The sequence below is a fragment of the Saccostrea cucullata genome, unplaced genomic scaffold, assembly GCF_032062105.1.
Source record: "Saccostrea cucullata isolate Sc308-1 unplaced genomic scaffold, CSIRO_AGI_Scuc_v1 ctg443, whole genome shotgun sequence".
Classification (NCBI taxonomy): domain Eukaryota; kingdom Metazoa; phylum Mollusca; class Bivalvia; order Ostreida; family Ostreidae; genus Saccostrea; species Saccostrea cuccullata.
Genome location: NW_026932961.1, coordinates 198,359 through 223,511, shown reverse-complemented (window position 1 = coordinate 223,511; position 25,153 = coordinate 198,359). Strand labels below are relative to the sequence as shown.

At 31.2% G+C, this 25,153-nt stretch overlaps 1 protein-coding gene across 1 annotated transcript in view; it reads left to right on the top strand.

Moving 5' to 3' along the window:
* The first annotated feature begins 999 nt into the window (after positions 1–999).
* LOC134236660 (ecdysone receptor-like) overlaps positions 1,000–25,153 on the top strand; it is a 65,313-nt gene continuing 41,159 nt past the window's right edge. The window contains exon 1 of the mRNA XM_062718832.1: positions 1,000–1,199. The gene's annotated coding sequence lies outside the window, so the exon portion shown is untranslated. The remainder of the gene's footprint in view (positions 1,200–25,153) is intronic.

The following is a 25,153-nucleotide window of genomic DNA, read 5'->3' as shown; positions in this document are numbered from 1 at the left end:
CCTCCTTTAAAATATGATGCCCGTAAAACTTGGGAATTGCTGGCCGAAGATTAAAAATTAAAATCAACCTTTTTTTTCAAATTGCTAAGCAAAGTCCATTTTATTGATTAATAATGTCTGCAGGGTTGTCCAACAATGTAGATAATTTGCATTTGGTTCTATTGTATGATTTTAAAAATTAGTATCAGCAAGAGGTTGTGCGGAAATGTCCTTGACTTTTACCAATGAAAATGAGAATAAAAATCATATAGGTCTGATATTTTCTAGCATCACAGTAGGCAAATCTGGATAATAATTTTTTTTTTATATCAAGTGCACTAGTCTCACAATAGTTTGGTATGGCACCAGATGTTTATAGCACCATAATCTGTTGTAGTGCCACAGTGCATGACAGAAAATCTGATCCAACTTGCCAGCCAAGAAATTTTCAGAGACAAGGAGTCTAACTTCGTCACTCTAGGTGACTGCATGATGCGTAAATGCCACTTGTAGACTATTTGATTAAATTGACTCTTTAATTTTTTTTAAAAAGAGATATAAACAACCTAGTTTGCAATAAAGTTTTCAAGCTTAAATGTATTCTCAAAATATGAAATAATTTTAAGTAATTAGCTAATTTTTCACATTTTAATCCAATATATTATTCTTTTTTTCATTTTTCCTCCCAATTTCCAAGGGGAAAATTAATTTTTAATCAATAGTCATGAAAGCATAGCCTCAAAGCTTAAATGCAGATGAAATGAAAGAAAATATGATCTTGAAAAATTAATTGCACTAATTCTGTCAAGTGTTTGTCCTACATTAGATTTCCTCATGTAAAAAAATGTACGAAGAAGGCTAGATTCCAAAAATAGAACAAACTAATCAATATTGAAAAGTAATCATATAAACTAGGACAGGAGGATTCTATTTTTTTTTAATGACAAATTAGAGTTATAGTGAGCTGGGTTGATGTATTGGTTTGACCCTGGTCTTTTATTTTAGTGTGACCTTGTCTTGACCTGGACGTGACCTCGCTGTGACCTGATGATACCCATTTCAGCTGCAGACTGATTTTTCCGAGTCTGCGGAAAAAGTGCACGTCCTTTGGCCACTGCCTGTGATATTGATCTCGGAGCTGGTAATGTTTCCCGCGGTCAGATGGTCATATGGCTTGAAATGTTCGTGAATAGGGACCATTTACAATAGAGAGTAAATAGGTAAGTGTATTAATTGTGGCAATTCCCGACCGGTGACTCAGAAAAAATGAAGGGGTCATTTGGGTACAGAAGCAGTTACCATCATAAGTTTTTATTTATTTACTAGAGAAGGAACAATGGATTTTAGTATGGGTGTTAAAGACATGTTTAGACTTATGATTTCCTGACAATTATTTTTTTTATTCTATGAATGTAGAGCCCACTTAGTCTCTCTGTATAGGGCTTTTTGATTTAAAATTCAGATGCAATTTTTCCTTTCTATAAGCTTTACTTTTTGATTTTGATTTTAAATTATTTCTTCTCTCCAGGAAGCTTAACTTCTTAGCTTTAAATTGTGCATTTTACTATAGAAAAATAAAACAAATTTAAGCTTAGATATAAGTAGAAAATGAGCATTATGGGTCTATTCCCTATTATGATAAAGATTGTAAGGTTACATTGATGTTTGTTTTGTCAAAGTTTTAAGTTATATGACTTAAATGTAGATTTCAGTTAGGTCCAGTATTCTAATTAACTTGTGGCTATTAAATGAAATTGAAATTTCAAGAATTTTTTCTAAGGAAACTTCAAAAAGCAACTGTCTGAAATTCTTCAATATATGTCATGGACCATATTATTTATAGTTTTATCCACACTTCTATGTAGATAACTAACTATTACTTTTAAAATTATCAATAAAAATTGAAACAAAGCCAACAAATTATTTAGAATGTTTTATTGAAAGTTTCTATAATTATGCCTTCTTTCAAGGAAGAGAGGGCATATTGCTTTGTTTCCGTCTGTCAGTTGGTCTGATTATTTCTAAGTAAAATATATTAATTATACTTCGTAAATCTTGCACCTTTATTTGTATATAACAGAATGAATATAAATGTAACTTAAAAATATAAACCCAGTACAGCTCAAGAATATATGGTAGAAGCACAAATTTTCGTGGGCATGACATTTCGTTCATTTGTCATCTAAAAAGGTTTCATGTGCAAAAAATTTTGTTGTTTTGAAAGTAAACCAATACAAAATATAGCCATATAAAAAATTCGTGCGGAATTTAATTTGGTTGATAATTGCAATGAAATAAAAAAAAAATTAATCCCCCACAAATATTTCTGCTTGTACAGTAAATATTTTGACCCGTCTGTCAGTCAGTCAGAGTGTCAGTCCGTCAGTCCTGTTTTTTTGTCAGCGCAATTCATAAACCGCTGCACAGAATTTCATCAAACTTTGCATATATTTAGAACACAATGTGTAGATGTGCATATTTCCAGGAAATTCTGATTCCTTTTTTTTCCCCCTGGAATTTCCACACTTTTCAACTTAGATTTTGGGCTATATCTTGGAATATAGATATGAATAGTTTGTCAGCACAACTCCTCACAAACTGTGGCACACAATTTCGTCAAACTTTGCAGATATTTAGGACACAATGTGTAGATGTACATATTACCAGGAAATTCGGATTCCTTTGTTTTTTCCTGGAATTTCAGCACTTTGACTTTTAGGGGAGTGTGGGGTATGTGAGCTTGCTCACTTTTTCTTTCATTCTAATATTAAGATTAATACCAGACTTATCATACTGTATGTGCAATTACTTAAAAAAAGCGGACTTCACATTTCAGCAGCTTTAATTGACATGAAAAAAAAGGGTAATTCATGAATACCACTAAACAAATGCCACTATGGTTTAGAGCCTCTGAGCTAGAGTTGATAAGTTAGGAGTTGATCCTTACACGGCATGTTCGAATCCCACTATGGGACGTGGAGACTGGTCATTTGGATGAGACCATGTTAACCAAGGTACTGTGTTGCAGTAGGTGCTGACACGAAAAAGATCCATCACTTCTCAATGGCCCTGAGTGCCAAGTAAAGGACAAAATTTGCAGCAAGTGGTGGCGTCTCCATATGAGTGAAAAATAAACAAGATACAATCATCAATCAACACTAAGAAATGAATATAATATACCAACATATGTAGCGCTCATGTATAATTATGCCAAAACTCCATATACAGTGATTGCGCTAAAATTTGAATTTGCCATTTTTACGTAGGTCGCGGGTTTGCTGACGTTATTAAAACTGGGTACGCAATTTATATGATTTGGGCGACTTTCTTATGCACATCTGATTATGACGTCACGGTGAGAAAGGGAAAAATTCAGTACATTATCTAGCTATAACTTTTGTTGAAATTGGTTGTTTAGTGTAACAGTATACATAGAACATGATGAAGTTATAAGAAATAATGAAGGCTCATTTTGATTCGAATGACCATCACTGAGAGTGTTAGAAAGCATTTCATTATGTGTTATCAATTGCATCTTCTCGGGTCTATTCTGAGAGCACATGTACTTGTTTCGGAAATAAATTTTAACCCTTGTATCATGTATGATTTATAAATATTAAATACATGTATTAAATGTGTATAATTATAAAACAGGTTATCTAATTCCGAATTACAATCGATAGCCCCTCCTCAGAAACGCATTCATTTTAGTGTACACTTTCAGTGGAAATGCACTAACAAACTGTTTATTACCATTGTCTTCTACGATAATTTATCTACACAACCATATATGGCATGCATGTCTTTGTTTTCATTTATCTCCGTAAACAGCGTCAAAACTCTGCTGATGCTCACCGATGGAAAGTCGAACTCAGTTATGAAACGGTATGTGCTAATCTCGGACAAATCTATATACAGGTTGATCACAAATTAAAAACTGCTAAGGCACTATCGGGGTAATACTAATGAAACATAAACTAAATTAAATACATTTTTTGAGCGGCATTGACCTCTTGTATATAACCACAGGCACGTAGGATATGACCCCCTCGCTCCTTTCCATTTTTTACTGGCTAACTTTGGGGAAAAGTAAACTTTTCCAATTTTTGAATTTTAACTCCACCCTATATGTGCATGTTGATTTAATCGAAATATTTACTAATCTGAGGCACATAAAGAATTATATAAATGGAAATCTGAAAAGGAAGAAGAGAGGGGAATAAAAGATCACTTTTTTTTGCAAATTCTGACGAGAATCAGCGCATGAATAAAACAAAAAAAGAGAAAAGAAACGGTAAAAAATAAACACATAAAAAAAATATTTTATAGAAACTTAAGGACTGATTGTTGGTTTACGCCTTTTACGTGAATTTTCACTAATATTAGACGTAATAAGCTTACAGGGAAAAATGTCTAATAATTATTTTACTGAATTATTAAGATACTGATCATTTGAAAGCAGATATACGTGAATTTCCCTTTTATTAAAATCCGTGTAATTTTTTGTTTGCTCTGTATACCGGATTGATATTCACGACGTCAAGCGTTACGTCGCGATATTTTATGACGTTGTTCTTAAAAATGCTACATATTTCAATATAAAAGCAATTATCTACAATTAAATTACGAAAAAATGAAACCAAAGACATATTAATTTTTTCACATAGATTTATTTCAAATCAATTCTATTTTTAAATACCAAAGGATAAACAAATTCGTCTGCACGATTTAATAGTTTATATATTGATATTTTTTTAATCAAAACCTTGCCTGAAAACAAGCCAAAAACGATGTTTTTCCTGTACAATTCAATAGAATACCATTGAAAATGTAACTAAAACAATGACATCTTTGGAATTCAATTACACAAAAACGGTGCAGACGAATATTATAAAATTTTCAGAGAATGGAAATCAAAGGTAGAGAAATCATATAGGTAATTTTCATGGTATGTTTTCGAACACTTTTAAAAGCCCTGTAAACCTGTGACCTACGTTAAGTGCATGTATGTATATTTCAGTTGTGACAGAGTTGTAAATCTCAGTTGTTTATTACCGGTATGTCTCCACGGGTTCCATTTGTATTGAATCTTGTTAATTTTGGGATCATTAAAAGTACACCTTAAGTTGTAGTCAAATGGAATTTAATCCATTATGGTTTGCAATTAGTCATTGAGTACATCTCTTGTGATAAGAGGAGATCTACCAGATAAGTTGCCTCTTTTCAATACCATTCAATACTCCCCCTTCCCTTTCTTTACCCTCCAAGAAAACAAAGTCATACCCCATCTGTAAAACCGGGTATTTAACTTTTTAAAGAACTTTATGCAGTATATTGCATATATTTGCCCCCACAAAAGTCAAATCTTGAAAACTTCCTGAAATGTGCTGAATTCAATAAATTGTATGAGAAATATAAATTAACAGAAAATATTATAGTGTCAAAGCAGTGTATTCACAATTTTTGATTTTATGACATCACAAACTAGTCCGGTTTTATATCCTTTTTCGGAAAGAGTAAAAAATGGACAGAATTTCAACAATTTTAGCTTTAAAATTTATAGAGCGCAAGTTTGTTCAGGAACAATATTGACATATTTCATTGATATTATCATTTTACACATTACATCAAAATATTGATCCTGAACACACATGCGCGCGGTAACTTTTACTCAAAATATCGACGAAATATGTACATTTTTCTGTAAAATTCATAAAAAACTGAAATTTACGTCATGTTTGTGACGTCATTATGTACATATGGTGTCATTACTTATGAAAATATTCAGTGCTTTGAAGTCAGCATATACTCCCCTGTTTAAGAACTTAATTAAATATACCTCCATCAAAGTTTGATTTGGGGGGCAAATATTGGTTATTACCGAATAAAGTTCTTTGATGAGACATTTATTAAATATTTTGAAATATCAAACACATTGGAAATTTTTCTTCTAAAAATTGTTTCTCCATTTTGACAAATAATTTTTTAATACCAAGTAAGTGAAATGATTAAGATTGATTATTTTTATTCATTGTGAGGCAGTTATAATGTTAACATTGGTGCTAGTATAAGTGGTAGTTCACAGTGATGGATCACATTATGATTGCTTTGATGAGTAGTGTGAGTGTAGTGAATAAGTTTTGACATTTGCTTTTGGCTAACAGTTCAATGATATTTATTAAATCCAGTTGAAATTGGGTATATCTTGAACATCGATGCATGTTTGTGTATTGCGAACACAGATACTCGTATGTCAAAGTAATGTTTGGGATGCAGCTCAGCCATCCTTTCCTTTTAATATTTTCCTTAAATAAAAATCCTTTCTTTTGGAGTTCCCATTTCAAATTTTCTAGAAATTTTGGAAAAGTAGTTACCTGTAATTAAGTAAAAAAAATATTGTTATATTGATTAAAATACATGTAATCATAAAAACTATTTTGGAAATGTGACCATTTGGGCTAAATTGTTCTCAAGGAAACTTCATGTATATATTTTAGTTAGCATTAAATAGGAATCGGAAGTAGGTTGAGCCTATTTGGACCTCTCTTAAGCTAATAATCATACAGTAATTCTCATTTAGTACAAACACGAATATTGCAAATTCACTGATATAGTAAAGTTTCCTTGGATCCTCAACTATATATAAATTTTATGAAATCCTTCTACGGATATAATGAATTACGGATATTGTGGAGTAATTTCACAGGTCCCAGTGACTTCGTTATAACCGAGTTTTACTGTACATGATTAGTACATACTTAAAAGAACATTTGCTTGCCAGCTCTCCCAACTCATAGCAAAATTATTAGGTCGGTAGGTAGGTGGAAAAATCTCTTTTTTTCAGAATTTTAAAAATATTTGTTGAATGGATAAGAGGAATAAAAAGAAAAAGAAAATGTGTCTTGAAATGTAAAAAAAAGTTTTGAGTTGGGCCATTTTTAGTCAGTTGGTCAGGAGAGAGCCGACAAACATTTTTTTTTAAAAATGGCCCTAGGCCTATGAATGAATCTATGCAAAAAGGTGGTTTTTTTTTCTTGCTTCCTTTTCAGTGGTAACTGTACTGCATATCCTAAGAAGAAGTGAAGGAAATCCTTTTTCCTATACATGTATATGAATTGATATTTGCTACATTTTACATTTTGATTCTTGATAATCTGAATGCTTACATCATCATTGGGAAGGGCTTGTAAACTTTGTTTCAGTTTGTAAGATCCTTGGTTTAAAATTACCTTATTCCTAGCTTTCATAAAAAGCACTTCATATCAAATTTGTTTAAAGAAAATTAAGTGTGAACAAAACATTTTTTTGAGTTTGAATCCAAAAAACAGGAAACGGATTAATTGACAGATTAACTTTAGTGTTAACTGCTTATATACAAACCATCATAAAAAATCCCAATAAAAGCATGTTAAATTATTGGAATGTGTAGCGATTGTGAGACTTATTTAGAAAATTCGTCCAAATTGAATTCCCTTTCTAAGATATTACAATACAAGCAAATGGAATACCTGAGGTTATAGTCACAAACCACTGTTTGAACCTTAAAGATCTGGACATACAGGGATTTATTGTCTGTTCATTGAGGACTTGTATTGACCAATATTGATGGTCTGGTATTGTCCAATATTGATGTATTTTTCCCATTGGTCCATGTATTGTAACTGTTATGTCTGTTTCACTTTGTTATTTACCTTAAAATATTGTCATTTTAATGAATAATGGTTTGAAAAAAGGGTGAAATGTCCAACTTTTGATTGCATTCTATGTATAGAATAAAGGAGGATTCTGAACAAACCTTAAACTAAAAAGGGTTATATGAATAAAAGATTATGAATTGAGAGTGTAGTAGAATGAATGTGTGTCATCCTTTAATTCATCCCATTCAGACAGTAAATATTTTAAGTAGACATTTGAAAAGATACATTGCTGTTACATTGAATAACGAAATAGATCCGGCTGTTAGTGGAATTAAAGCTGAAGGACTGCAGCGAAAAGCAAACAGGATTAGAGACCACAAACAAACTCCAATGTTATTCTGTAATAATTGTATGAGGCAGCAGATATTGGCCACTTGTTTTCTCACCTAATGAAGGGATTAGAAAAGAGACCAATCCAAGACAAGGGTGGACGACCTTAACGTCGGGATATTTCTTCGATAGGTGTTGTTAATTGAGTTCCAATTTTATAATATACAAACATTACAAACAAATGCGTCATATGTAATACGTCGTGTGGAAGTGACAGGTCATTGCCTTCTTCTTTGCGGGGATTTTTATTCAGTGGATTTGAACATCTGCCCACGGGTCTGCACAGCGGGGTGACACTGATGTTGATAGTCGATTTGAATTCTGACATCCGTTTTTCCTCTTGTGTTCACACTTAGCACATTATGACTATCAATATTGTGGTAATTATATTAAAATGGTACCAATTTGTAAGTTTTGAAGTGACTTGGACATGATTGTAGCTACCTTTTCTCTAAAATATTTACAGGTAAACTTTGGAACGTACACAGGAAATGCTGATGTCAGTCCACATTTCTGGTGATATTTACTTCTAGATGTAGAGAAATATCAATCTAGGGAATCCTGACTTAAATTTGTCGGCACGGCCAGGTGTGTTATAGGACCGAAGACAGCCAAAAATATGAATGCAATGCTTATATTTACATTCTCTAATTTTCCTTCTTCTTGATTGCTTATTTCGTTTATCTTTAATGTGAATTAAACGCCCTTCAAAACTGATGCTGTTAATAGACGTAAGAGCCGTTTATGACGTCAGATGACGTTGCAAAGTTAAATAACGCAAACAAACATTGCGAGGAAAAAAAGTGACAAATTGATTTTAAACGAACATTTGTAGTATTTTTACGTTAATTTAACAGGATTATAGTTTTTAATTAAATTGAGTTAAAACATTGTACATTTTGGTGTTCCCAGATTATAGAAAATGCATATAGTTCCTACTGTGTATTCTAACGCGCGGTGACAAGGTTTCGCGTGTGTTATAGAAATTTGAATGTCGTGGATTTCTAATGAATTTCATAAGGAAAAATACACGGAATGTAAATATTATGGTTTAAATAATTGTATCAAAATGAGAATAGCAGAATTATGCAAGGGTGAAGTTTCTTCATTTCAACTGTCATTTCAATTTTTTTTTCTTGCATGGTGCTATGTGGTAGAAAGAAAAGGATGTTGAACAAAAAACTAATATCTATATTGTTCGATGTTTAATGTCCCTCTCCAGAATTTATATAATGCCCCCCTTAAGAATTTTTCTTCCATATGAAGACCCCACTACATGCTTTGGAGGGCTGCAAATACCTATATACTTAGCAGTCAGCACTAAGGAACATTGAGCTTTGAGGGATTTTTTTTTTTTGCCAGCTCCTAGTCTTTCAGAACCTCAGTTATATGAGGGGTGATCAAAAAGTTTGCGAACTAATTGAATAACTTCCATAAAAGACACAATATTTGGTTTTAGTGTTGATTATATTTTAAATTAGTCCTCTCCGATTTTAATGCACATATACCACCATTCTGCTCATGTGCGAATCATGTGATATAGGCGACACGTGACACCCTCCGTAGCGTTCTGTAACAAAACCTAGAAGAATTTTCTGAGTTTTATATTTCTCTCCATATAAGTTAATTTTTATAACAAGAACAGTTCATTTGTCAGAAATGGTCAATTCTCTGCAACAGAATGGGTGGATAAGAATATCCTTTACCAAAATAAGCATGGCAACCATTAAAACACAAATCTTCTGCCTCGGGAAAGATGTTTATTCAAGGTGGATAGAGAATGGGTGCCTCCTTTTTATCATATCTAATATGTTTAAAATCTAAAGTAAACGATATCTTAGGAATTTAATAATTATATTATTGTTGAAATATTCAACTATTTTTCAAAGAGTAAATTGGAGGTCTTTGATAGCAATTGCTTAATTAAAAACACATCTCTTTTCAAACTTTCTTTCACTGGGCAAAATAACAAGTACCATTTTTAACCACTGCCTTCCTTCACTAAAATGATCAATACAATCATTGATGGCATTTATAAGAAGTCATTTGTCTTTAAAAAAAAACTATGTAAAATTATTATACGCTACTTCAAACGGATTTCTAAGATATACCATAAATTTTACAGTCGTTTGTTGAACAAGTACGACTGAGAAAACCATTTTTCGTCACAAGTGACCTACATAGTGACGTCATTTTCATATTGTGAAGTCACAAACAAGGAGTAAAGCTTTATTCAGCATATGCTATTTATAGAACTTGTGTATGGCTACATGTGTACCACTTTTATTCTAATCTGAATTGTGGTTTTGTAGATATAGAGATAGTTCGCGAACTTTTTGATCACCCCTCGTACTATCTCCTGAAGAAAAGATTTCCACGTCCTAGAGTGGGATTTGAACCTTATAAAAATATTAATATCAGACCCCTGGGTAAGAAGTTTAGGCATTAGGGCAGGGCTCCATTAATTATAAAAAAAAGAGTTTATGGTGTTAGGGTGGGGCTCTTTTGATCTTAGAGTTATTATTTTTTTGTCCATCTTCATTATAGAGTATTTAGCAGAGAACTTGTCTGAAATTGTGTTTTATGAAGAACAAGGGTGCTGAAACCAGAATTGCTAGATTAAAGTCTGATCAGATGCTAGCTAGGTTGGGACTCTAATGACTATAAAGTGAAGATGTATTATTAAGTGATTGAAAATCCTCTCTGCTCTTTGGCATCTAGGAGACAGGCAACCGAGGACAAAGTTGTAACTACATGTAACAATGATGTTCCTACCAGATTTGTAAAATTCTTGACCATTGGGTTGAGTGTTTTGGTACTGGACACACGACGCTATCTAAATCTTCGAGGGAAATTTTCCTTTCCCTTCAACACTTGTGTTAATTTATCACTGTAAATACTGTATATGGGATATGAGCACTGGGCAGTGCAGGGAAATAAATTATCTACTAAAATTTGGTTCTGAGAAACTATTTTGACCATCCCCCTCCATCCTATTCCTCTTTTGGTGCTACATATCTTCATTTACAAGTTTTTTATGCCCTGCCATGAGTATTGCCAGAGCATATTGTGATTGTTTTGTCTGTCTTCCTTCCTTCCAATCTGTCCTTCCATTGCACTTTGCATTTAGTTCTTTAGTTCAAAGCTAAGTTTCAAAGAAACCATTCAAGATATTTTTATCAAACTTCATATTCTGATAGAAATTGATGAGCTGTGCAACTGCATCAACATTTTATGACTTTGAACTTTCCTTTGACCTTGACCTCATTTGACTTAAAATAGTGTTTAGCTCTGTTTTAAAGATACCATTCAATGAAATGTAACCAAACTTCATATATTGATGCATATAGATAAATGTTATTCAACTACATCAACATTTTTTTGACTTTGACTTTTCCTTTGACCTTGACCTCACTTATCTTAAATTAGTGTTAAGCTCAGTTTTATAGATGTCATTGAATAAAATGTGATAAAACTTTGTATGTTGATATATACTGATGTAAGCTTTTCAACTGCATCAACATTTTTTTACTTTAACCTTTCATTTGACCTTGAACTCATGCTTACCTTTCTTAAACCATTGTTTTACTCATTATTTCAGAAACCATTTAAGTTTCTGTAATCAAACTTCATATATTCATATTAAAAGTTAATGTTTTAAAAGAGTTATGAAATATCCTTAAATATTAAATAAGTATATATGAATGAGATAAATCATAGAAGAATATAGCCTGAAGGAGGACCATTCTGGAAATTTGACGTCATTAACTTGGTACAATTCTAGGTTTTTAACAGAAAAAGCCTCAAAATGACTCATTCCAGGAGATATTTTCCGTAGGAAAACAGTGTCCAATAGCTTTTGCCCACTTCATTTTCAGATTTGTTCTGTAAAATCTTTTTCAAAATGACATTTCTCATAATGTTTTTGTCAATGAATGTGCTGTATTTTATCGAGAATTGCTAGATTAAAGTCTGATCAGATGCTAGCTAGGTTGGGACTCTAATGACATAAAGTGAAGATGTATTATTAAGTGATTGAAAATCCTCTCTGAAAGAAAATTCCACTAAAAATTGTAGTCTTTTGCGACTTTTTAAGAAAGTGCACAATTTCAATTGGCATTAGGAGCTATTATGAGGGAAAGGATTTGTATATTCTTACTGCTTGGAATTTCTTATGATTTAGAAAGCATGAATTTTTAAAAATTTCTTCTATCACTTCTATCACAGAATTTCGTTAAACGTAGCTTATATTTAGGACACAGTGTGTAGATCCAATATTACTAGGAAATTCCGATTCCGTAATTTTTCTGGGAATTTTGGCACTTTTCAACTTAGATTTTTAGCCATACCTTGAATATAGAGATGAACAGTATGTCAGCGCAACTCCTCTTAAACTGCTGGACAGAAAATTGTCCAATTTTGCAATTATTTAGTACACAGTGTGTAGATGTGCATTTTACCAGGAAATTCCAATCCCTTTATTTTTTGCGGGAATTTCCACACTTTTCAACTTAGAGTTTTTGCCATAACTTGAATATGGAGATGAACAGTTTGTCAGCCAACTCCTCTTAAACCGCTGCACAGAATTTGCTCAAACATTGCAGATATTTAGTACACAGTGTATCTATGTGCATATCACCAGGAAATTCCGATTCCGTTATTTTTCTGGGAATTTCAGCACTTTTGAACTTAGATTTTTGGTCATACCTTGAATGTAGAAATGAATAGATTTTGTGCAGAATTTGCTCAAACTTTGCAGATATCTAGGACACAATGTGTAGATGTGCATATTACCAGGAAATTGGGATTCCTTTATTTTTCCCGGCAATTTCAGCACTTTGAGTTGGGGGGGGGGGAGCATGGGGTATGTGAGCTTGCTCACTTTTTCTTTTATTTTTAAAAGATTTCAGATTTGATTTAGAACTGGGATATAATATTGCATTAGAGGTGTATAAAAAAATCTTTCCTAATGCAAAGAAATTATTAACAAAAATATCAGAGTGGGCAAATAACTAAATAATTTGTAAGATATTTATTATCAATAATTTGAGGTGTTTGACAATTCTATACTGGAAATGAATGCTTCTAACAGAATGAATGAAAATACTGTAAAAGCAGAAATATTCATGGAGGATTTTTGTTAGCAAAAATTTATCAACAAAATTAAATCCTACCCAATATTTTTATATGACAATATTCATAGTATATATTGAATAGATTTACTTTCAAACAATTGAAATTTAGTGCAAATAAAACCTTTTAGAAGACAATAAAACAAAATTGCTTCCCTGAAAACAATGAAACACAGGAAAATTTGTGCTTGACAACAGTTAATCAGAGGTAAATATAGAATGGCCTATTATTTATTTGAATAGGAAATATTTGAATCTGATCCTAGTCAGAGAAATGAGGGTATGTTTCATGAAATTCAGTAGCAGAGGAAATTTCCCATGATTTCATTTGGACCATTCAGTGGATAGCCTAGCTGTATGAAGAACTGTCAGATGGAAAATGTACGACCATTAAGTCATCAATATTGATGTGTTTAGTAACAAATTTCCATCTTACGCCAGAAACAATCGCCACATTTACTGCCGTTCAGAGAGCAATCCGTAAACTGTTAGTTGTAAAATTTCGGTAAATGGCTGTGTTCGCATGGTAGAGATAGGGCAACCCAGTCATGAGATAACAAGATGCTTTTTATCACCTTTGAGGAGGTCACTTGGTGTCATTTTCAAAAGTTCATGAATACCAGATCAATGTGACTTCAAATTTCTCAGTTCCTTAGGACCTGTGGGAAAGGTTGGGTACCAAATACTGCAGGTGATAAAACATTAAACTTGGACTCAAACCCAAGGCCTCTGTGCCAGTATTCTAACCACTGAACTATTGAAATCAAATATTAGGAATGACTTGAACCATTGTTCACTCACCTGAGGTATCAAATTAAAAAGAAAATAAAAAAAATAGCTCAAAGGTGTATTTTTGGAAAAAGGAGTTTTGGGAAAGGGGAAATCAGAATTAATGGATTTAAGTTCTCTGGTTCTTTTTTTTAATTTTTTTTTTTATAAATTCAAATAAAAAATTAATTTTTACTTTCATGCTTCTGAGAAAGGATATCATCAGTGAGATAAGATTGTGTCAAGGTAGAAATTTGACATAATAAAAGCTTTATAAAACTTATTCCAAGAACTGCTGCATTATGGTGTCAGTTTTATGACCAGTGGTCAGTCAATAAAGAGATAGATTGCTATAATTCTGTCTGTGACAATAGATATCAGAAACACACAGTGGCAAAATAAACGTCACTACGTGGGTGTTGTATAAAGTGTATTGACCGGTAGTGACGGTGACTAAAGTCTGAAATAAATATATATATATAATTATATATTGTCAACAAGTATTGATTGTACTAGGAAATAAAAAGTATTTAATAAATAAAGTTATGGCTATATCAATATGTATAGATTGAGTTATAAAGGTGAAAGGAGGCTTTGAAAATTTCTTTCTTTTATTGAAATTGTAACTTTTTAAAGTACAAATGCCTTTTTTGAAAAATTTATTTTCATAATCAAATTAACATTTACCAAAAAAAAAAAAAATCTTTTTGAAGAAGTTTATATTTGTTAAGGAAAAGTTTATTTGTTTCAGGGATATCTTAATTTTTAGTTTTAAAAAAAGTTAACAGTCCATTGTTGGCTATTTAAATGCAATATAGAGTTAAATAAATATATATATGAATTCTTAATATATAATTTAATATTTCTGTCTATAAGCTAGCAGATTGAAAATATTTTCCCCCATGTTTATATAAAGCAATCAACAATTAAATTCAGAATTGTTTTTTCTTGTATTTTTATAGCTATGCTACTGGCTATTAAATCTATAAAAATCTACGTAAACAAACTTCAGTAGTCGGTGGACAGTAGAAAACCTGATTATTGACCGTTTCGTGCCCAGACAACTTGGGTCGTTAGATTTACATACGTATACACTGTACATGGCCAGTTGTTCTTAGCCGCTATATGACCCCTCGATGGTCGACCTTTGAAAATTGACCTCAGATTACCCCCATGTTAAATGGAAATCGACCCAGTAGCCTACTACACAGCTTTTTCAGGGATGGGATTTTTTTTTTAAATCCATCTATAGTTTAAAGTTTAGGGTCTTGAGTTCTTTGATAATTTAGGATATGGACTTTTTTTTTCTTTTGAATAATCAAGGAAAAAATATTAATAAAGAATCTGAAAGGAGTCATTGAAAGTTGAGAGAAATTCTTTGGAAGTTTTATGCCACATGTATTGTTAGGTAAGTTCTTTAAATTAGATTATGTAAAAATGTAATTAATACTTTTTTTGAAGGTGAAAAAAGAGGAATAACTTTGAAATCTTTTTTTTTTAGAGAATCATATTTACTGATTATTTGAAATATAAGATAAAGAGCTGCCCAATTTAATATAAGCCTATCCATATACAATACAGCAGGAAATTTAGTTCCGTAAAGTCACACGTACAAATGTTTCCTGTTCAATATTCGGTGCTAATAGTGTAATCACTTGACATTGTATCTTTGCAGTATTATAAACTAGTTAACAATGCATTGGTTTATGTGAGAAATTTTTTTTTCCCTCTGCTATTAAAATCTTGAAATTTGTTTTAAAAAAATTATGAATTGAAAAAAAAGAAAGAAATGGTGACCTTTATTTATAAAATATTTCATTATTAAGTTTTATAAAAATAAAAAATGCCCTCACCATTTAATAGTTATTACTTTTTTTTGAGAATGGAGTGCAATATTTGATCAAGGATTTTGGTTGGGGGGAAAATTCGGTGGCAGTTTTGCCGGACTTCTCGTGCACGTTAAGTTTACCTTGTTAAACCTGGAATCCAGCGTTCTGATTGGTCAATCATCCGCTACTGGCTATTGCATATTAAAACGTGCAATGCTCAGAAGGTATTCACCTCTGCTCTTGGTCATTTTCTATAGCCCGCAACAAGTGGATTTTAATTCAACTGAAAGGTCATTATACATTGAGTGAAGGGAAAAAAATATAATAGGGTCGGAGATTTTATGAGAGATTGAATTTCTTGGGATATAATATATATCTAATTTCAAATCCATCTGATCAACAGGAAATAACCAAGGTAAATATGTATATGTATAAAAATTGATATGTCTGTGTGTGTTTGTGTCTATTTTGTTTGTTCTTTGATGTTATTGATAGATTTCCCATGGTGTGATTGACGAAAGTTGAATCACTCACAGTTCATTCATTTTTGTTTCTTATTTGGTTTGTGTGAGTAAAATTTGTGACGCTCGCTTCGTGCTATTTTTAAGGATAATTTTTACAAGTAAAAAAATAAAACAAAACAAAACACAGACTCATTTAAAATACACTTTTTAACAAGAAGAGTTAGATTTTATCTTGCTTTTATATTTTTTCCCTTAAATTTTTAAAACAGTTTTGACTCAAACCACAAGACATAATGTTCAAAAGTCCCCCCCCCCCCACTTTTAATTTCCTAGATTCCTAGATTTTAATCTTGAATCTTTATGACATATCCTAATTGATATATCAATTTTTTATTTCTTTTGTTTGAATGAAGAATTCCTCCCACAAAGGCTGCAGTCAGTTAACTATATAAAGATATTTTATTGATTAAATCATAAAAAATACTGATGTGCTCAAATTAACACATCCGATCTCTTAAGGAGAACTGGATATGAGAGATGCCTAAACTCTTCTTAGATTTTGTAAATCAAGATTACCTCATTAATAAAGGCTTGATCTTTTAATCAATGATTAATTCTCTGTGAAAATATTTGGAAGGTTCGGGTTAATTGTTTGTATTTGAAATGAATAGTTTGCATTAATTCATAAAATTCTTTTAATATGATTTTTCAAACTTTAACTGTGAGTAACTGTTAAATCAAATTTATTATTTGAAAAGTTACAAAGCCAAAACCCAAGTACAGGTGAACATATGATCATATATTATAAATATTAAATTATTTTTAAAAATATAATTGTCTTTGATTTGTTATTAAATTCCTATTAGGAAAACAAGAAAACGGAAGAAGCTGTTAATTAATATAATAACAAAATAGTAAAATAAAAATCAATTTTTTCATTAATTAACTTAAGAGGATAATTTTGAATTTATTGAAAGTCAATAACCAATTACATATAGGTGCTTGCAATATGCAATATATATTTCTGTGAAAAAGTTTTATTTATAAATTCTGAAAACTTATCACCGAAGAGAATCAAATTGATTTTAATGTATGGTATAGTGTATTAAAAATAATTGTGACTGTGAAATAATTGCATTTGTTAACGAAGTATTACTCATTAAAACTTTCATTTCTTTGTAGTTTCTGTGTAAATTCAGAATATTAATAAAATTTTGAATTGTTTTAATAACTGAGCTGAATAGTTTTCTAGCTGATAATGAAAAAACGGGGGATTAAAAAGCAATAATTATTGACCTTTCGGAAACGAGTGTTGTAACTGTTGGTAGCCATATGGGAGGAGGAGGTTTGTGCATTTGAGTGATAAACTCGCTCAAAATACACCAACTACCAGCATGTGTTGTTGCCAGTTATTTCATAGCTCACCGGTCAGTCACCCCCACCTGCATTCTGCCTACATGTTTACCTGTGCCAAGGTGAAAGTATAGGTGGTCATTTTCTATAACCAAGCTGTATTTATAATAGGGGAGTGGATCCAAGAAATATCTCTCATGGGTGGTGATGTAAAAGCTTGTATACAGCATAAATGAAATTTTAAAGGTATTCAGTATATAAAGGTTAAATTAAGATAATTACATAATGTTTTTTTTAATGAAAAGACTCTCAAAATTTTAATGTAGAGATTGACAATTTACAGTTATGATATTTTAAATATGTGATCTTTAGAACATTTATAGAATTGATAAATACATTTAATAAATAACATTTTAAGATAAAGACCTAAGTTTTTTTTTTTCCTTTTTAATACAGGATTCTTATGGTTATAACCAGTAATAAACTGAAAGGCTGGAGAACAATATCAGAGGTTCAAAAATAAGATTTCTTGAACACCAATATCTTCAAATCCATGTCCATGTCACTTGGAAGTTAAAAAAATTTAACCTTTTAACTCAAATTCTTGGATATCTCTGAAAATTTGTGTCTTTCCCAGCAAGTTTGACATAATGAGGTTTGACTGTAGAATAAATGTTAGAAAAACCAAAAAAAAAAAAACCAACTTAACTTTGACATTAGTGGTAACTTTTAAATGGTGCTAGGATTTTCATACTTGACATATTGTATTCATTTTGGAAAAATTTTCCCTATCAGCATCAGTGTTTTTTTAACCAACAAATGAAGTCAAAAATATTTGTTTGAATTTTTTACACTCATTTTTTGGCCCAACATTAAAGTTGATTGGGACTGGGACTCATTTAAGATCAATATCAGTTATAAACCATTTAGTTTAAAAACACTAAATAAGCTAGTAATAAAAGCTTTATCAAATAGCTACAATTTACTTTTAGGGCTCCTGAGTCACTTATTGCTATCTGTTGTAGTCTATTCTGGTAGTCATCCATGTGTAGTGCATTTAAAACATTTGAATATCTTCAGCTTTTTTGGCTCAAACTGCATGGGACATTTCAACTATTTTTGCCATAATATTTTATCCATAGGGTGAGTGAAAACAAAAATTGTGAACATTATGAAAGTGAATTGAATTTTGTTGTACCTGCCGCCAATTGGGCTCTAGGGATTGGGCTTAAACCATCAAAATTAGAGTGGACTTTATAAAAATCTTTTTAATTACTCCTGGACATCAAGCAATTGAATTTATGTTTGTAGTAGCATTTAGTGTTTTACCAAAATGTTGACATTATTATGGCCGGAGGGTCAGGGAGTCTGGTATTAGGCGGGACTCTATTAAAAATTATATTGTTAAAGTTAGGGCTTTCTGGACTGGGGAAAATCGGCCAGCATGAGTAGCTAGTGGTACATGTAGATCATGATTGGTCAATAATCAAAATGTGCAGAGAGTAACTTGATATCTGCAAATAATATACTTAAGCAGTTTTTATACGCCCGTCTTAAGACGGGACGTATTATGTTATAGGCTTCGTGTCCTTCCGTCTGTCTGTTAGCTTTTTCGTTTCCGGCTCATAACTTTAATACTATTAGGTCTAGGATTATCAAACTTCGTCATCTGATGCATCTTGGGTAAAGGTGTGTGACACAAGTAGGTCCTTGACCTTTAATTAAGAAGATATAGCCAAATATGGAAAAATCCTTTCCGGCCCATAACTAGAAAACTATAAGACTTACAATCATCAAACTTGGCTAGTTTATGCATCAGCTGCCCTATTTCAAGGTCACCAGTGTTTTAATTTAAGTGAAATTTAAAAAAAAAATGTGTCTTATTAATTTTCATTTTCACATCCCAAATAATGTAAGAGTATTGCACTGTCCTTATTAAAAAAGTGTTATCAAGAAAATACTTATTTTTTTAAGCATATACTTGACAGCAATCTATAACAAATATAATGTATGTTATAAATCCTACCTCTCCCATGAGTGTAATTAAAGCACTGGTCAATAAGAATTTTGATAAAAGAAAATTGCATGTCAAATTAGAGGGAGATTAATGAGTTTAGTGTGAGGAGCTAACTGGCAGCTAGAGCATTGGTGCTACATGTATCTATATCCCTTGAGTATTGGGCAAATGGTTAAGCCTGTTGGATTAAAAAAGCTCTTGTGTAACCATTTTAAAACATTTGATGAAAAGTAATTAAAACTAATTTGATATTGCATAATAGACTAATCTGATATTATATAATATCATTAATTTAAAAACTAATTTTATGCCATTGAATATTTCCATATGAAATACATAAAAAAAACCTGGGTTAAATCTCAACCAAAAAAAATCTTTGAATATTTTATATGTTTAAAAAAAAATTTTTGGTAGATAGTGCCTCCATTCATCTCTTGGTAGTAATGAGTTACAAGATTAATGATTCAGTTTAGGAAGGCTATTATAAAAATCTGTTCCTTTGGGGATTACAGAAGAAGTGCTGGTCAGTTTATAGCAGATGTCATTTGATGGCCATTTTTTTTCAAAATTAATTTGGTATAGATTAAGGTGTTAAGACTAATTTGATATTGTTTAATATGATGGGCATTTGACAAGGTCTAACACAACCAGCATAGAAATCTATCAATGATGTGATATTTATTATAATTAATGCCTACATCACAGGGGATGGATAAATATTTTCAGGAATGGAAAAATCATGGAAATCTTAGAATCAAGGTTGACCTGATTTTCTTGCACGCTAAACTGTTCAAAAAAATTGTAATTTTTTGACGGGCGTATCATGCTGTGGCGTGGCACTTTATTATGTTTGGTGATAGCAAAGGTGTTAGATAGCTAGCATATACCCATGCAAAGTGTCACTGATTTCAAGCTAAAACTTAGTATGATGCAGCAAAACATGTTTTATACAGTGCAAGCAATTTGAAATAACAAATTTACTAATCTTGATGTATAGCAAAGATTTTGGCATTTTTGGAAAAATTATAACAGATGAGTCCTTGTAAAACTTTCTGATTATTCAAAAGTCTAAAATTTAATATTAAGGGATATAGTGAACTGATTTTGTGATAAGCTGTTTAGATGTTAAATAAAATGAACTTCAGAAATACAGTCAAAATTGTTATCTTGAACCTGATAGGACTGAGAAAAAACTTCGAGATGTCCGAGGATTTGAGATATCGAAGGTTAAATACTTAAAGAATATGTGGTTGGGACTTCCAAATCACTTTGACATATTCATAGTATTCGAGATAAAGTTCAACTGTATTTATAAATGAATTTTTATTGCTCATAAAATTTAAATTATTGAACTTGGTTTTTATTCAAAGTTAATATTATGATATTTGTCATTTAAAGCATCAGAAAATAAAAATTAATACTTACTTGGGCATATACCGTTATTTTACTTGTGAAAGAACGGAATCATGTTTATTGCAAATTAGCTATAATATTATTTACTCATAAAATTTGTTATATGGAAATTTCAGTGAATTACAGATATACAATAAAATATATCTAATCCGTACACTAATAGAAAAAGTTTACTTTTGAAGAAAGGTGGAGCCATATTGATTTAGGTAAGCATTGTGGCCCATGAGCCTCTTGTTCCTTAGCTGTTATTGTGTGTGGGTTCTCTGGTATAAGGTTAAATTGTATAAATCATGGCCAACTGTTATATACCAGCAGTATGTTACCAGAAAATAAATGAGGGTGATAAATAATAAATATGACAGACCTATTGTAATATGATAGGTTATAATTAATTATCAAATGTATTCAATCTGAAATTAAGTAAATTCACTTTTGATCTCAGCTAGTCTCACTTTTACCAAAGAATTTTACAGTAGAAGAGTGAAACTGTGAGATCAGAAGTGAACTCGTCTGAGTTTGAAGGCCCCAGAACCAGAATGTCTCCCTTATAATACATGAGTAATTGTCAATTCTGAGTGAATTCACAAATATCTACCCATGTACTTTACTCAAGTCAGTTTTTGAGAAGGCGGAAATTGAGCAAATTTAGTGAAATAATTTGAAAAATGTTAAGAAAAAAAATATGAGGAAATGATTCAAGATTTCATTCATAGTCTTCATCAGTTTGTGTGACATGTGCGATAAGTCTTATTCTGACAGGGGTTAACATTATAGCTGGATGTATTCCTTAATTTTTATTGTTTAATCTACTTTTAATTATAAAAGGTAACCTGTACATTTAGAAAATTAGTATACTGTAGATACCTAAATATACATGAGGAATTAATTATCGCATAATTTCACAAAATGCCACTCGCAAAATGAAAATTACACGCTTATATTTTTATGGTGCTGAGATCAATGTGAATTCTGTGGATTACTGCTTGTCTACTTGCAAATTATTATCTCATGACTTGACCCTAAATAGCCATTTTGTGGTAATAAGTACTGGCGAAAAATAAGAAATCTAGAAACAGTGCATTAAATTTTTTTTACGGAGATTGAATATGTGAATCAATTTCCATATGCAGACAAAGGAGCTAAATTTCCTCTTTTACTTTTCTCCTCAATTCACGAGAGCCACAGTCTTTCAAAAAGTTTTTTTTAGAAATGTTAACCCTACATCCAAATCGCTCCATTAGGAAGGCATTATGTGAAATAAAACGTGTAAATTTATTCGGCAGTGAGCGTTAATTGTGAACTTCACCCAGTTCCTGAGAGGTGAAAAACACCATTTAAGTGGGCACCTTGTGTGAACTTGTGAAGGCCCCCTCTTCTGCGTGACCTTGAGAATAGGTGAGCAGTCTGACATGAAGTTAAAACCCCAGTCACAGAAACAAACTCATAAACAATGCCTCATATATGTTTTATTTCATTATTCCAAGGACAAGGAATTCATTGAAATGGAACCACAAAGTGTATATAATTAGTGAACCGCGTCGTGTAAAATGGATTTATTAATGGAAGAACCTTGTAGGGGCAATGAAGTAGAAAATATTGAATAAAATTGGTGATCTATTTAAGTAAAAACAAATTTTTATCAAGTGTCCAAAATTTGGTTAAGGGATGCTTCAGGGGAACATTTGCAAGATAAAAAAATTTAACTTTTAACATGCAGGAGATGTGCTATTGGATTGGTCTCCAGACAGTCCAATAATTCATTTATTTAAAGCATTTAATTTTAATTCTTTTGTTTATATACTTATAAGATTTTTTTATGAACACAGTAATATATTGTGTATTGGATCATTAATTATCTCAAATGCAATAAGTAAATACTAAAATATTTGCATGTGTAAACTTGAACTTTAAATCAAATAACTTAACTGTGTGCATGTATAAACATTCCTTAACATGCAGTTGCATGTACTGCATGATAACTGTTACATGTATCAAAAATAAAAATAATATATATCTGCAAAAGAGATAATAGTTTTTAAAAGTGCCTATAATCCCCTCTGATAAAGTTCTTCTGTACAGTAGCAATTAAGTGTATCAGCTTTAAAACAGTTTAATTCTTAATGCCATTTACATGTATTTCACTAAAAGTGAAGTTATAAAAACACTTCTCAATAAATTTTTAGATCTATACATCAAGAAAAGTTTCCTATTTGACAATAAGTACATTTAATACTCTTGGATTTGAACTTTGGGAAAAGAAAAAGAACTTTAGGATGTTTGCCAATGTAAGCCTGTTTTTTCTTTCCATGTTGGTGGTAACTTGGGGGGGAAACACAAAACTGTTCGCAGTACGTCTTGTCTGGTCATCCAGAGGTCAACAGCCTACCGATATACACATGACTATTTATAGGTACAGCGCGATTTAAAATGCAGAAATATCCTGACTCAACCCGATGATCCTATGATTGACAGTCTTGTTTTTGTTTGTGGGAATCAAAACTAGGAGGAGTTATTATTTTTTTCACATTTTTTTATTTTTATTTATTTATTTTATGTTGGTATGCTTTGTGATTTTTGGTGCGTGTAAATGTTGCCAGTGATTTTTTTTTTTTCGGAAAGTTTGTAGTTGTGTAATTTTTGGGGGGCTTACAGTGAAATTGGGATCCTTGTTTACTGTTGATTTATTTTTATGGACAACATGCCATTTCCTGGGATTTATATAAGTTGATCAAGATGAGTTTCAATATCATCTCATAATTGCAGGTAACTTTTTTATCTCTGTTTTCTTTGGAATTTAATTGCTGGAAAAAAAACGAATGTACGTAAAATAAAAAAATGTATCAGATTATTGTATTCTCTATAATTACAAAAAGTTATAAAATTGATTTTTGTTCCCTCTTTTAGTCTACTAAAACTACTCAATCTTTGGAATTAAGAATATCCAAGATATGTTAGATTATCCTGAAATTTATTTTTTCATTTCATTTTAATAAGAAAAAAGAACTTCAATTAAACTTTAAAAAAATTAATTACATCAAGTTCAATTTTAATAATCATCATCATAATAATAATAATAAAAAAAACAATTTGGAGGATTTTTTTTGTAACATAAGGTATGCAAATTAAAAAACAAAATAAAAGCACATGAACAACCAACTGAGACTTTTTTTGCATTTCCTTTTCTTTCATTAGAATTTGAATTTACAGGATAATTAATATGTTCCCAGTAATCTTATATGAAATTTGTTACCAGTTAAGCAAGACAAAATAGAATTTAAACAGTCAAACCTTGTTATTTATATCTTGATGTATTGTAATCTTAAAATTTGTACCAAGCAAGGAATACACAGTCAGATTTGTTATTTATATCTTGATGATACTTACAGAGCATATTGAACTTAGAGATACTCTAGGGATCAAGATATCTTTCAAATCATTTTGACAAGTCCATGGTATTCAAGATATTTAATTGGTACATGTAATACAGGGTATTGCAAATGATTAAATTTTGTATTGCAATCACAATATAAATTTCAGAACTCTTTGCTTTTCCCCCTTCTTAATATATGAAAACAGAAATGCAAATTTATACAATATATGTGTTATGGAGTTGATATTGACATTGCCTGGACAAGTTGTATCCGTGCAAGGGGTTAGTGGAATCTGTTGCAATCGGTAAGATTCAACTTTAACGTGAAGGAGTTTCATATAGCAGTTGCTGTCTTTTGGTTTCTTATCAATTTTGCATCATTTGGCACCATGTTTTACTTGAAAAGGGGCAAGTAACTCTTTACCAAATGGGTATTCACAAAAAAATACCTCAATTATTTAAACCCCAAATGTTGAATAAACAAAGAAAAAAAGAAGTCAGATTTTTTTGGCAATATTTCGATATTTCTTCATATGTATCAATATGCATATCGTCCTAGCAGATATCTCTATATATTGATATCTTGATATATCGTCCCAGCCCTACCTACCATGAAAAAGAGTCAAACCTTGTACCATGAAAATATTTTTCTGGTGAATAACAAACCATATTCAACACCAAGAGAGTCCATAATTGTTTTATTATTTAGTCCAGATTTGAATAAACAAGACATTGAAGGCTGAATGACGACACCATTTGGCATTTTCATTTACAAACTTCTGTCATTGAAAAAAAAAATGT